General features: G+C 43.4%; 1 protein-coding gene across 2 annotated transcripts in view; it reads left to right on the top strand.

Moving 5' to 3' along the window:
- FBXO28 (F-box protein 28) overlaps positions 1-15,448 on the top strand; it is a 44,742-nt gene that overhangs the window by 16,551 nt on the left and 12,743 nt on the right. The window lies entirely within an intron of this gene.

Genomic DNA, 15,448 nt, shown 5'->3' with positions numbered 1-15,448 from the left:
TTCATACTCAAGAATAAAATTTGAGGTTTTACTGTTTCTTATGATACCAGAGATACGCAATGAACAACATACATATTGTCCCTGCCTTCAAGACTGTTAAAATTTTGGGGAGGTAGAATAGGAGGGACAAGCTGGTTTTTGTTTTTTTTGAGAAATGTTTCATAAAGACAACTTTATAAACTTTCAGATTTGACAAGAATAAACAATTGCTATTTACCAATATTCCCAGAACTAAATAGCAGTCCTGTTTAACATAGAAATAAATATATTGTGGCATATTACCATTACTAAGTTAATAAAAACTCCAACATTCAACACACTACTTACACCTTCAGTAGTACCCTGCTCCTTGAATTAAGTATAAATTGAGGTATGTCTGTATCTTTTTATATGGAAGTGGTAGAGATATAATTAAAGGTCATTTTGCTGCTTGGTTGATGCTAGCAAAAGGTTCCCTTAACATGGTTGGAAATAATTAATATCTAGTAAAATTTGAATGTTCTCTTTTTATTTCCAAAGATAATTTACATTGGCAATATTTAATATGTACTTTGTCCATTTTTAGTTTTCTTTGACATTTATTTTTGGGGGAATCACATTTCTTATAATTGTATTTGAAATATTTTTGGTATATCTTGCTTTCTTTGCATTATCCACATTTTCTTTTAAAGATCTTGTTGCATACCAGCACATTACCTACTAATGCTTTTTACAGGGTGCTGTAAGAGGGTGACCAGTTAGTTACTTCAGAGTGATTCTTACGCCAGATTTTTCTGAATCTGACTTAAAGGCCTTAACTTTTAAGTGTTCCTGAGAAGTTCTTTGAACTTAGCTTGTTTCATATAGCATCATAGTTTTTATTGCATATCTCATTGTTAGAAACATGAATGTTTAAGAAACATCTCACAGTTATCATAACTTCGAAGAGAGTTCAGTCAGTTGTTAAGTAACAGAGTTGAATAGTTTGTGACAGAGTTCATGTGGCCTACAAAGATTAAAATATTTAGGATCCAGGCTGGTTGTAGTGACTCGAACCTCTAATCCCAGATACTTATGAGGCTGAGGCACGAGAATCCCTTGAACCCGGGAGGCAGAGGTTGCAGTGAGCCAAGATCACACCACTGCACTCCAGCCTGGGCAACAGAGCAAGACTGCCCCAAGAAAAAAAAAAAAAGAAAAGAAAAATTTAGTATCTGGCCTGTACACAAAAAGTTACCAATTTCTGTGCTAGTTGATCAGGCTCATGTGTTTGGAATGGTGATCTTTACAGTCTAAATAAATAATGTTGCCAGGCGCAGTGGCTCACACCTGTAATCCCCACCCTTTGGGAGGCCGAGGCAGGTAGATCACAAGGTCAGGAGATCGAGACCATGCTGGCCAACATGGTGAAACCCCATCTCTACTAAAAATACGAAAATTAGCTGAGCATGGTGGCACGTGCCTGTAATCCCAGCTACTCAGGCATCTGAGGCAGAAGAATCGCTTGAACCAGGGAGTTGGAGGTTGCAGTGAGCCGAATCACGCCACTGCACTCCAGCCTGGTAACAAAGCAAGACTCCGTCTCAAAAACAAACAAACAATGTTAAATTCACTTGAGTCCTGTCATTTTTTGGAAACCACTTGTTGACTTCTTTTTTTTTTTTTTTTTTGAGTCGGAGTCTTGCTGCATCACCCAGGCTGGAGTACAGTGGGGCAATCTCGGCTAATAGCAACCTCTCCTCCCGGTACAGGAGTGTTCCCTTTTTTGTACTTCTCATGCTTAAACTTTTCACATCCTGTCTGCAAAAAATAAGGATGTGGCATTTAGTTTCCACATGCTGAAGTAAGAACATTATACAAAATTTTCAGTCTAACATATAATCTTCATTTAATATATGGTGTTTATGATAAGTTGTTCTTGTTTTCCCTGAGATCTTGCTTCTCGGATATACTTAAAAGTCTAGGCCGGGTGCAGTAGCTCACACGTGTAATCCCAGCACTTTGGGAGGCGGAGGCGGGCGGATCACGAGGTCAGGAGATCGAGACCATCCTGGCTAACATGGTGAAACCCTGTCTCTACTAAAAATACAAAAACAAAATTAGCTGGGCCTGGTGGCAGGCGCCTGTAGTCCCAGCTACTCGGGAGGCTGAGGCAGGAGAATGGCATGAACCTAGGAGGCAGAGCTTGCAGTGAGCCGAGATCACCCCACTGCACTCCAATCTGGGCGACAGAGCAAGACTCTGTCTCCAAAAAAAAAGTTCAGAAGCGTTTTTGTTTTTGAGATGGAGTCTCGCTCTGTTGCCCAGGCTGGAGTCCAGTGGCACAGTCTCAGCTCACTGCAGCCTCTGCCACCCACCCAGGTTTAGGCGATTCTCATGCCTCAGCCTCCTGAGTTGCTGAGACTACATGTGTACACCACACACCCAGGTAATTTTTGTATTTTTAGTAGAAGTGGAGTTTCACCATGTTGGCCAGGCTGGCCTCAAAACTCCTGACCTCAAGTGATCCGCCTGCCTTATCCTCCCACAGTGCTGGGATTACAGGTGTGAGCCACTGTGCCTGGCCACAGAAGCTTTTATACTTTATTAAGAAAACCAACTTTTGTAGTTTTATATAGACTACATTCATTTTGTCCAACTTTAGGTCTACAGTAAGCATTTTATTCACTTTAGTGAATCTGAGTAGTAGCAGCATTATAGTTTAAATTAGATAGCCAAATATGTACCAGAATTTTGGACCTTTAAAGTAAAAGTTGGGCCCAGGCGCGGTGGCCCACACCTGTAATCCCAGCACTTTGGGAGGCCGAGGTGGACGGATCTTGAGGTCAAGAGATCAAGACCATCCTAGCCAACATGGTGAAACCCTATCTCTACTAAAAATAAAAAAATTAGCTGGCCGTGGTGTCATGAACCTGTAGTCCCAGTTACTCAGGAGGCTGAGGCAGGAGAATCGCTTGAACCCGGGAGGTGGAGGTTGCAGTGAGCCGAGGTCGTGCCACTGCCTTCCAGCCTGGGCTATAGAGTGAGACCCTGCCACACACGCACAAAGAATTTAGACAGGTTACAAGTTTGCTATTACCTAGGACAGGGACCAGCAGACTGTTTTTTGGTAAAAGGCCAGATCATAAATATTTTTGGCCTTGTGAGCCTTGTGCTCTCTGTCACAGCTATGCAATTCTGAGAAACAGCTGCATGCAATGTGTGGTAAATGAATGCTTATGCCTGTGTTCCAGTAAAACTTTATTTACAAAACCAGGCATAGGCTAAATAGGGGCATAGTTGGCCAACCCTAACTACCACATTGATATTCTCTTTATCTTCTCTCAGAACTAAGATGTTATAGAATGTTGGCTTACTCCTTATGCATTTCTCAAATCTTCTAACACATGGAAGTTACACTTTTTACAGTAAACTCATGTTAGTATCAGCAGTTCACATATACTGAAGCACAACTATATGTGAGCATTGAGCAACCAACCGTTCATAGAGATAATGAAAAAAGATGTGGATAGTCTCTGCTCTTCTGTTTTATTTGTATTTTTTAAAAATATTTTTAGAGACAGGGTCTCACCATGTTGCCCAGGCTGTCTTAAACGCCTAGACTCAAGCAATCCACCCACCTCAGCCTCCCAAAGTGCTGGGATTACAGGTGTGAGCCCCCATACTGAGCAGCATAGTCTGCTCTTTTTTGTTTTGTTTTGTTTTGTTTTGAGATGGAGTCTGTCTCTGTCGTCCAGGCTGGAGTCTCGGCTTACTGCAACCTCCGCCTCCTGGTTTCAAGCAATTCTCCTGCCTCAGCCTCCCAAGTAGCTGGGACTACAGGTGCATGCCACCATGCCCAGCTAAGTTTTCTTGTATTTTTAATAGAGACAGGGTTTCACCTTCTTAGCCAGGATGGCCTCGATCTCCTGACCTCATGACCCGCCTGCCTCAGCCTCCCAAAGTGCTGGGAGTACAGGTGTGAGCCACTGCACCCTTCCCAGTCTCTGCTCTTAACTGTCCCTAGTAGCCCTGGTAAACCTTTTGTTCTTATTGAAACACAGTGGTCCCCAAGAATTAGGGGTTTTAGAGTATAATTGACTATGTAAGGCCATGAAGCTATATTTCCCTGAACAGACATAAAAATCTATATATTGGGCATTATTGGCTTGTATTTATTGTTCTGGGAAAGAAAACTGGTGGTTTTAATTCCTTTTTTCGTGTGTAAATTTTTGTTTTCTTGTAATTTCAAGTTTACACAAAAATTACAAGACTGGTACAAGGAACTCCCATATAGCTTATTTGCATATCCAGCAGTTATTTACCTTTCATCCTGTTTGCTTTTATTTTCTCTTTATAAATACATTTTGGCCAGGCACCGTGGCTGCTGCCTGTGATCCCAGCACTTTGGGAGGCCGAGGCGAGTAGATCACAAGATCAAGAGATCGAGACCAGCCTGGCCAACATTGTGAAACCCCGTCTCTACTAAAAATACAAAAATTAGCTGGGCATGGGCCAGGTGCGGTGGCTCACGCCTGTAATCCCAGCACTTTGGGAGGCCGAGGCAGGTGGATCACGAGGTCAGGAGATGGAGACCATCCTGGTTAACACAGTGAAACCCCGTCTCTACTAAAAATACAAAAAATTAGCCGGGCGTAGTAGCAGGCGCCTGTAGTCCCAGCTACTTGGGAGGCTGAGGCAGGAGAATGGTGTGAACCTGGGAGGCAGAGCTTGCAGTGAGCCGACATTGCGCCACTGCACTCCAGCCTGGGTGACAGAGCAAGACTCCATCTCAAAAAAAAATAAAATAAAATAAAGTAAAATTAGCTGGACATGGTGGCACGCACCTGTAGTCCCAGCCACTTGGGAGGCTGAGGCAGGAGAATCACTTGAACCCAGGAGGCGGAGGTTGCAGTGAACTGAGATTGCGCCACTACTCCAGCCTGGTGACAGAATGAGACTTCGTCTCAAATACATATGTACATGCATACATACATACTTTTTGGCCAGGCATGGTGGCTCATGCCTGTAATTCTAATACTTTGGGAGGCTGAGACGAGCAGATGGCTTGAAGCCACTAGGAGTTCAAGACCAACCTGGGCTGCAAAGTAAGACCCCTGTCTCTACAAAAAAAAATTAGTTAGCTGGGTGTGGTGGCATGCACCTGTAGTCCGAGCTACTTGGGCGGCTGAGGTGGGACGATTGCTGGAGCCTGGGCAGTCAAGGCTGCAATGAACTATGATCATTCCACTGCACTCCAGTCCTGGGTGGCAGAGCAAGATCCTGTCTCAAGAAAATAAAATGTAAATACTTTTTTTTCCTGAACCACTTGAAAATAAGTTGGAGACACTGTGCTCCTTAGTTCCTAAATATTTCATTGTATTTCCTAAAAGCTAGGATACTCTTACTTAACCATAGTACAGAGAGCAAAATCAGAAAATTGTAACACTGATGTAATACTGTTATGTAGTTGACAGTTCATACTCAAGTTTCATCACATATTCCAATAATACTTTTCCTATCAATTTTTTTTGTTAATACAGAATGTAGGCCGGGCGCGGTGGCTCAAGCCTGTAATCCCAGCACTTTGGGAGGCCGAGACGGGTGGATCACGAGGTCAGGAGATCGAGACCATCCTGGCTAACACGGTGAAACCCCGTCTCTACTAAAAAAATACAAAAAACTAGCCGGGCGAGGTGGCGGGCGCCTGTAGTCCCAGCTACTCGGGAGGCTGAGGCAGGAGAATGGCGTGAACCCAGGAGGCGGAGCTTGCAGTGAGCTGAGATCTGGCCACTGCGCTCCAGCCTGGGCGACAGAGCTAGACTCTGTCTCAAAAAAAAAAAAAAAAAAAATACAGAATGTAATCCAGAATCATGCATGGACTCTAATCTTCTTATATCTGGAACAATTCCCTAAGCTCTCTTTGTGTCACTTGATATTCACATTTTTGAAGAACATAGGTCAGTTATTTTGAGGGATATGCTTCCATTTAAGTTTAATGCTTACAGAATGTTGTTTTTGTTTCTTTTGAAGTTGATTTTAACGTGGAGATACTCTTTTTTTTTTTTTTTTTTGAGACTGGTCTCGCTCTGTCGCCCAGGCTGGAGTGCAGTGGCGCGATCTCTGCTCACTGCAAGCTCCGCCTCCCAGGTTCACGCCATTCTCCTGCCTCAGCCCTCCTGAGTAGTTGGGACTACAGATGCCCACCACCACGCCCGGCTAGTTATTTTGTATTTTTTTAGTAGAGATGAGGTTTTACCGTGTTAGCCAGGATGGTCTTGATCTCCTGACCTTGTGATCCGCCCGTCTCGGCCTCCCAAAGTGCTGGGATTACAGGCCTGAGCCACCGCACCCGGCCAATGTGGAGACACTCTTAAAAATCAAGAGTAGTTGGGAACATTTCTCCTTTTACTATGCTTGTCCCAAAATAAATATATACAGCCATGAGCCTTTAAAGAAAAAAAAAGTCTGTTTTCATATTAAAGAGAATATAACAGGCCAGGCAGGATTGCTCACTCCTGTAATCCCAGCATTTTGGGAGGCTGAGGCGGGCGGATCACCTGAGATCAAGAGTTGTAGACCAGCCTGGCCAACTTGGTGAAACCCCATCTCTACTAAAAATACAAAAAACTAGCCAGGCATGGTGGCATGTGCCTACAATTCCAGCTACTCAGAAGGCTGAGGCAGGAGAATCACTTGAACCTGGGAGGTGGAGGTTGCAGTGAGCCGAGATCATGCCACTGTACTCCAGCCTGGGCAACAGAGTGAGACTCTGTCTCAAAAAAAAAAAAATTATTCTGAAAAATAAGAAAAGATACGCCAGCCTGGCCAACATGGTGAAACCCTTTCTCTACTAAAAATGCAAAATTAGCCATGTGTAGTGACAAACGCCTGTAGTCCCACCTACTCAGAGGAGGCTGAGATAGGAGAATTGCTTGAACCTGGGAGGCAGAGGCTGCAGTGAGCCGAGATCGATCCATTGCACTCCAGCCTGGGTGAGACATAGCAGGAAAAAAAGATACAGTCATGCATCATTTAGCAAAGAGGATCCATCCCAAGAAATGCATTGTTAGGTCACTTTGTCATGTGAACATCATGGAGTGTATTTACACAAACCTAGATGGTTTTTATACACATAGGCTATATGGTATAGCCTATTGCTCCTGAACTGCAAACCTGTATAGCATATTACTGTACTGAATATTGTAGGCAATTGTAACACAATCATATTTGTATATCTAAACATAGAAAAGGTACAGTAAAAGTAGAGTTAAAAAAAATGGTATACCTGTATAGGGCACTTATGATGGAACTCAGTTTCTCTGGGTAAGTCAATGTGTGAGTGGTGAGTGAATGTGAAAGCCTAGGACGTTACCGTACACTTTGTAAACACTGCATACTGAGGCTACATTAATTTTTTTTTTCTTTTTTGATACTGGGTCTTGCTGTATCACCTAGGCTAGAGTGTAGTGGCATGACCACAGTTCACTGTAGTCGTTACTTCCCAGACTCAAGATGATCCTCCCACCTCAACCTCCCAAGTACGTGGGACTACAGACATATTACATTTATTTATTTATTTTAATTTTGGGGGCCTGGCATTGTGGTTCAGGCCTGTAATCCCAGCACTTTGGGAGACTGAGGCAGGCGGAGAACCTGAGGTCAGGAGTTTGAGACCAACCTGGCCAACATGGCAAAACCCAGTTGCTGCTAAAAATGCAAAAATTAGCCAGGCATGGTGGTGTGCACCTGTAGTCCCAGCTACTCAGGAGGCTGAGGTGGGAGAATCACTTGAATCCAGGAGGCGGAAGTTGCATTGAGCTGAGATTGTGCCACTGCACTCCAGCTTGGGTGACAGAGAAGACTCTGCCTCAAAAAAAAAAAAAAAATGGGGGGCAGGCATGGTGGCTCATGCCTGTAATCAATCCCAACACCTAGGCCAAGGTGGGAGGATCATTTGAGCTTAGGAGTTCTTTAAGTTTTAACTTTTTGACTTTTTTGTAATAACACTTAGCTTAAATGTCGTTTCGTTATTATATTGATGAGGGAAAAAAAATCAGGCTGGGCTCGGTGGCTCACACCTGTGATCCCAGCACTTTGGGAGGCTGAGGCAGGTGGATCACTTGAGGTAGGAGTTTGAGACCAGCCTGGCCAACTTGGTGAAACCCTGTCTCTACTAAAAATAAAAAATTAGCCGGGCGCGGTGGCTCAAGCCTGTAATCCCAGCACTTTGGGAGGCTGAGACGGGTGGATCACGAGGTCAGGAGATCGAGACCATTCTGGCTAACACAGTGAAACCCCGTCTCTACTAAAAAATACAAAAAACTAGCCGGGCGAGGTGGCGGGCGCCTGTAGTCCCAGGTACTCGGGAGGCTGAGGCAGGAGAATGGCGTGAACCTGGGAGGCAGAGCTTGCAGTGAGCTGAGATCTGGCCACTGCACTCCAGCCTGGGTGACAGAGTGAGACTCCGTCTCAAAAAAAAAAAAAAAAAAATTGCGAGGCACAGTGGCTCGCGCCTGTAATCCTAGCACTTCGGGAGGCCAAGGCAGGTGGATTGCCTGTGCTGAAGAGTTTGAATCAGCCTGGGCAACATGGTGAAACCCTGTCTCTACTAGAAATACAAAAAGTAGCTGGGCATGGTGGTGCGCGCTCATAATCCCAGCCACTCGGGAGGCTGAGGCACGAGAATTGCTTCAACCTAGGAGGCGGAGGTTGCAGTGAGCCAAGATTGTGCCACTGAATTCCAGCCTGGGGGTAGAAAGAGACTATCATAAATAAATAATTGTGCCACTGAATTCCAGCCTGGGGGACAGAGACTCTGAAATAAATAAATAAGTAAATAACAGAATGAGACTCTGTCTTAAATAAATAAGCAACCAAGCAAGTGTGCAGTAGTGCGGGCCTATAGTCCCAGCTAAAAAATACATATATTAACCGGGTGCGGTCGTGCGGAACCCAGGAGACGGAGGTTGCAATGAGCCAACATCGCGCCACTGCACTCCAGCCTGGGCAACAGAGACTCTGTCTCAAAAAAAAAAAGAAAAAGAGAAAAAAAAAATCAGTTCCTGGCCAGGGCCACTGTCTGTTGAATTTGTACATTCTCCATATATCTGCATGAGTTTTCTCTGGGCACTCTGATTTCCTCCGACATCTCAAGAGCTGTGCCTGTTAGGTTCATTGGCATGTCTTAGTGGCCCCAGTCTGAGTGTGGGTGTGAGGGCGCTCTGCAGTGAGATGGCATCCTGGCCAGGGTGCATAACCACCTGGTGCCCTGAGCTGCCAGGATGGGCTCCAGCCACCTGCAACCCTGAATTAGAATAAGCAGATTGAAAAATGAATGAATAGCCAGGCGTGGTGGCTCACACTGCACTGTAATCCCAGCACTTCCGGAGGCTGAGGCAGGTGGATCACTTGAGGTAAGGAGTTTGAGACCAGCCTGGCCAGTAGAGACAGTGAAACCCCATCTCTACTAGAAATACAAAATTTAGCCGGGCGTGGTGGCGTACACCTGTAATCCCAGCTACTTGGGAGGTTGACGCACAAGAACCACCTGAACCTGGAAATGGAGGTTGCAGTGAGCTGAGGTTGTGCTGCTGTACTCCAGCCTGGGGCAATGAAACTATGTCTCAAAAAAAAAAGGAATGAATGAATGAATGGACCAGGTGTGGTGATTCATGCTTGTAATCCCAGCACTTTGGGAGGCCAAGATAGGAGGATCGCTTGAGACCAGGAGTTCAAGACCAGCCTGAGCAACATAGGGAGACCTCGTCTCTACAGAAAAAAAAATTAGCCAGGCATGGTGGCGCACACCTATGGTCCCAGCTACACAGGAGGCTGAGGTGAGAGGATCGTTTGAGTCCAGGAGGTCAGGGCTGCAATGAGCCGTGGTCATGCCACTACACTGCAGCCTGGGCAACAGGGCAAAGACCCTGTCTCAAAAAAACAAAAAAGACTGGGCGCAGCAGCTCACACCTGTAATTTCAGCACTTTGGGAGGCCAAGGTGGGCGGATCACAAGGTCAAGAGATCGGGACCATCCTGGCCAACATGGTGAAACCCCATCTCTACTAAAAAATACAAAAATTGGCATGGGAGTTCATGCCTGTAGTCCCAGCTGCTTGGGAGACTGAGGCAGGAGACTCGCTTGAACCTGGGAGGTAGGGGTTGCAGTGAGCTGAGATCACGCCACTGCACTCCAGCCTGATGACAAAGCAAGATTCCATCTCAAAAAAAAAAAAAACAAAAAGCCTTCCATATTTGTTATTGTTTCTGAACTGCATGTTGGTAGGAGGTGCTCCTTAAAATTTTTGCTTTACAAACATGTATTCCCTGATGTAACCCACCACCATATGATTGCCATAGCTCACTGATTGACCAAAAATTGGATGCATTATCTTGTTTTTATTAATCTTTCTTAAATGTATGTATAGTTCACATTTATTTCAGTGTTTGATATTAGAAGTGTTTTAGGGGCCGGGCGTGGTGGCTCACACCTATAATCCCAGCACTTTTGGAGGCTGAGTTGGGTGGATCACTTGAGGTTAGGCATTCAAGACCAGTCTGGCCAATATGGTGAAACCCCATCTCTACTAAAAAAATAAATAAATAAATACTAAAATTAGCCGGGTGTGATGGCGGGCACCTGTAGTCCCAGCTACTGGGAGGCTGGGGCAGGAGAATCTCTTGAACTGGGGAGGCAGAGGTTTCAGTGAGCTGAGATCACGCCACTGCTCTCCAGCCTGGGCAACAGAGCAAGACTACATCTCAAAAATAAATAATTAATTAATTAATCAATTAAATAGAAGTGTTTTCGGTCTTTATTTAGAGGTTTGGTGGTTTTTGTGACCAGAAATGTGCCTTAGGAACTTAACACTTGTTTATATTAATTACCCTATGATGCAATTGGTTTCATTACATGTCTAACTTAAAGTTGGAGTTTTCAAGAACCTATCAACATTAAAATGAGGACTTATGTATAATGTAGTAAATACTAGGCAATGGGAATTTTTCAACTCCATTGTAATCTTACAGGATGACCCTCATATATGGTTTGTCATTGACCGTAACTTCATGATGCAGCACATAACCATATTCAAACAAACATGCCATATAAAGAATATTCAGGCCAGGTGTGGCGGCTCACTGGGCGTGGGCCGGGTGCAGTGGCTCACACCTGTAATCCCAGCACTTTGGGAGGCCAAGGCAGGTGGATCACCTGCGGTTGGGAGTTTGAGACCAGACTGACCAACATGGAGAAACCCCATCTCTACTAAAAATACAAAATTGGCCAGGTATGGTGGTGCAAGCCTGTAATCCCAGCTACTCAGGAGGCTGAGGCAGGAGAATTGCTTGTACCCAGGAGGCGGAGGTTGCGGTGAGCTGAGATCATGCCATTGCACTGCAGCTTGGGCAACAATAGCGAATCTCCGTCTCAAAAAAAAAAAAAAAAATTATCTGGGCGTGGCAGCACACGCCTGTAGTCCCAGCTACTCAGGAGGCTGAGGCAGGAGGATCACTTGAACCTGGGAAGTGGAGGTTGCAGTGAGCCGAGATCGGGCCATCACACTCCAGCCTGGGCAATAGAGTGAGACTATCACCAAAAAAGAAAATTAAAAAGAATATTCAGAAAATTTTAGATTTACTGAAGATTTTAAAATATGGAGGAAATTTTTTAAAAAAATAAAAGGGGTAGAAGGGAAAATTAAGGAAATCTCGAGTACAACAAAAAGACAAAAATGGAAAATTAGAAGAAAATGAGAATTTATGAGGTTCAGTATTTTAGCAGGAGCTTTGTTTGCTAAACAGTAGATTAGAAAAGATTACTTCTCACCCACATTAGTCTAAAGGCCTAAATGATATTCATAGTATATAACTTGTTATTGTACCACTTTAGACATAAGCATGGTACTTCTACTGTGTGTTAGAAATGTGATGGTGTACTTTTTAATTTTTGTAGAGACTGTTTCTAGCTATGTTGCTCTTGAACTCCTGCCTCCCTTGGCCTCTCAAAGTGCTGAGATTACAGGCATGAACCACCAGCCACAGCCTGTACTGTACTTTTATAAAACTAAAAAAAATTTTTTTTTTTTTTTTTTTTGGAAACTGAGTCTTGCTATGTTGCCTAGGCTAAAGTGCAGTGGCATGATCTGGGCTCACTGCAACCTCTGCCTCCTGGGTTCAGGCCCTTCTTCTGCCTCAGCCTCCCGAGTAGGTGGAACTACAGGCACATGCCACCATGCACAGCTAATTTTTGTATTTTTAGTAGAGACGGTTTCACCACATTGACCAGGCTGGTCTCGAACTCATGACCTCATGATCCACCCTTCTCGGCCTCCCAAAGTGCTGGGATTACAGGCATGAGCCACCGTGCCTGGCCAAAAATATTTTTTACAACTTTCAGTCAAGCTGTGTATTCGTGGGTTCCACATTCATGGATTCAACCAACCATGGATAGAAAATAATTAGTAAGACTCCATCTCAAAGAAGAGAAAATATTTAGAGAAGAAAAACAGTTGCCAGGCGCAGTGGCTCACGCATGTAATCCCAGCACTTTGGGAGGCTGAGACAGGCGGATCACGGGGTGGGTCAAGAGTTCAAGACCAGCCTGACCAATATGGTGAAATCCCGTCTCTACTAAAATTACAGAAATTACCTGGGCATGGTGGCGAGCATCTGTAGTCCCAGCCTACTCAGGAGACTGAGGCAGAAGAATTGCCTGAACCCAGGAGGCAGAAGTTGCAGTGAGCCGAGATCACGCCACTACACTCCAGCCTGGGTGACAGCGAGACTCTGTCTCAAAAAAAAAAAAAAAAGAAAAACAATTTTTAAAACCACAGCTATTTTTAAAATATGAATTTTAAAATAATACAATGTAACAACTATTTACAAAGCTTTGACATGGTATTAGGTAGTGTAGGTAATCTAGAAGTGATCTAAGTTATATGCATATACTATGCCATTTTATATAATGGACTTGAGCACACACACATTTTGGCAATATGGGTCCTGGACCCAAACGCCCGAGGATGTGGAGGGACTGACTATTTTATTTCCTACAGCCTGGGTAAGGTTCAACATGTAGTATATCATTTGAAAGGTGTAGAAACAACCATTAAGAGTTTTAAGTGACCTTCCTAAGGCCTGTGGTCTTTCCACTAGACCTCAAGACTCATACCATTACATTCTTGTTAATGTAATTTGCAAAAAAAAAAAAAGATTAAATCTACTCAGAAAATGAACTGTTTTGAAAATTTGTTAAATACCATGCTTTCTTAATATATAGCTCTAAAGCCATGGCAGCCACTTAAAACTCTGAATGGTAGAAGCAGTATGGTCCTCACACATACTTTCCTTCCCTTATTTTTTTCCTTCACCTTATCCTCTGCTTAAAGCTTTTGGATAAAGAAACTATTTTAAATTTTATTGAAAACACAGATTATCCCATTTCACTAAAATAATCTCTATACAGTAAGATTGTTAAATGTTCTTTTTTAATGGAAGACTGGGGCAAATGGAAAGAGTTAACTTGCTTTTATACTATATTTAGAAGACTACAGTAAAGATAATATTTCACAAATTATAGACATATTTTCACATTACTTTTAATGGCAAAACCACAGTTACTTTGGAACCAACCTAATAATTTACTATCAGTTAGCAATCCCTGAAGGATATTTTGGTATGAAAGTTATTCTGAAGAATAAGGATCATGGAAAAGGACTAATTGTATAATATATGTTTTTAAGAAACATCTTAGAATAAGTGCTTGGTACACGATAGTACTGCATGACTACTGTATAAATGTTGAATTACTGCTGGGTGCAGTGGCTCACACCTGTAATCCCAGCACTTTGGGTGGCCAAGGCTGGCAGATCACGAGGTCAGGAGATCCAGACTATCCTGGCTAACACGGTGAAACCCCGTCTCTACTAAAAACAAAAATACAAAAAAATTAGCTGGGCATGGTGGTGGGCGCCTGTAGTCCCAGCTACTCAGGAGGCTGAAGCAGGAGAGTGGTGTGAACCTGGGAGGTGGAGCTTGCAGTGAGCCAAGATCACGCCACTGTACTCCAGCCTGGGTGACAGAGCGAGTCAAAAAAAAAAAAATTGTTGAATTGCTATCCTATCACCTAGCCATCCACATCATCCCTGTGCTCCACTCCACGCTTTGTTTAGCCAGATGTACCTTCCTCCTGCTCTGACTTCCTTTACCTGTTGAAATTTTACTTATTCCTCATTACCATGTCCTTCATTAGACCTACCCAGTTCTCTCAAGCAGATCTTAATCTCTACTCTGTTTTCACACAGCACTTTGCTTATACATTGAACTTACTACAGTCTGAGTTTTGCTTTGCTGTTTATGGGTCTTTCATAGAGTCATCTTTCACTGGATAGGATCTGTGTCTTATTCATGCCTATACCATTACAACAGTCCTATTCTAGCTCAAGTACACTATATTCTTCTGTCTACCAGTATTTATATACGTAAAATATCTAGAGGTGTATTAATAAGGCCATGAGTATTTTATTAAACATATAAGTACCATTTTAAGTATTATGTATTTTTACAAGTCCCTCTCAATAGAAATCTTGTTTACTATGACCTTTGTGTTCAAAACATAATCATCTGACTTCTGAAAAACCATGTAATTTTTTTTTTTTTTTTTTTTTTGAGATAGTCTAGCCCCGTCACCTGGGGTAATCACAGCTCATGGGACTATAGGCATGTGCCACTGTGCACACCTAATTTTTTAATTTTTTGTAGAGACAACTCGCAGTGTTGCCCAGGCTGGTCTCAAACTCCTGTCCCCAGTCAGTCTTCCCACCTCGGCCTCCCAAAGTGCTGGCTCCGTAGGTATGAGCCACCATGCCTGGCCAAAAAACAAATTCTTGTGTTGAATTTAATCCTGTCATTTGCCCTTAAACAGTTTTGTTTAGTTGTATCAATTAATATTAAACAATTAAGATGCTTAACTACCTTTATCCCTTGTTTATTGAGTATCTGCCATGTGCCAGACACTGCTAGGCTCTGGGGATCTGACAGTGAAACATGGTATGATCACTTTTGTCGTAGAGTTACTACATTATAGGGAAAACAGAAATTAACAAAAAGATGTACTTACAAATTGTAATGTGTATTCTGAAGGGGAATAAAGGGTTGAATGAAGATGTTAACATGATTGAAACTGGAGGAGGGTTCAGAAAAGACTTCTGAGAAAGTACAGTGTTACTGTGACCTCGTGTATAACTGAGGAATTTGAAGTGAGGGAGATACACAGGGACAGCTTTCCAGGAACGGGATCTGAATGGACAAAAGCCCTGGGGCAAAACAGTGGGGGACTTGATTTAGTTCAAAGGGCTGGTGTCCAGTTTGTATCTATAGATGCAACATATTAGCCTTTGGGGACAACATTTAAAAATTATGGAAGGCCAGGCGCAGTGGCTTACGCCTGTAATCCCAGCCCTTTGGGAGGCCAAAGCAGGCAGATCACC

Source organism: Theropithecus gelada, chromosome 1 (assembly GCF_003255815.1).
Source record: "Theropithecus gelada isolate Dixy chromosome 1, Tgel_1.0, whole genome shotgun sequence".
NCBI lineage: Eukaryota > Metazoa > Chordata > Mammalia > Primates > Cercopithecidae > Theropithecus > Theropithecus gelada.
This window is presented reverse-complemented; position numbering and strand designations above follow the sequence as displayed.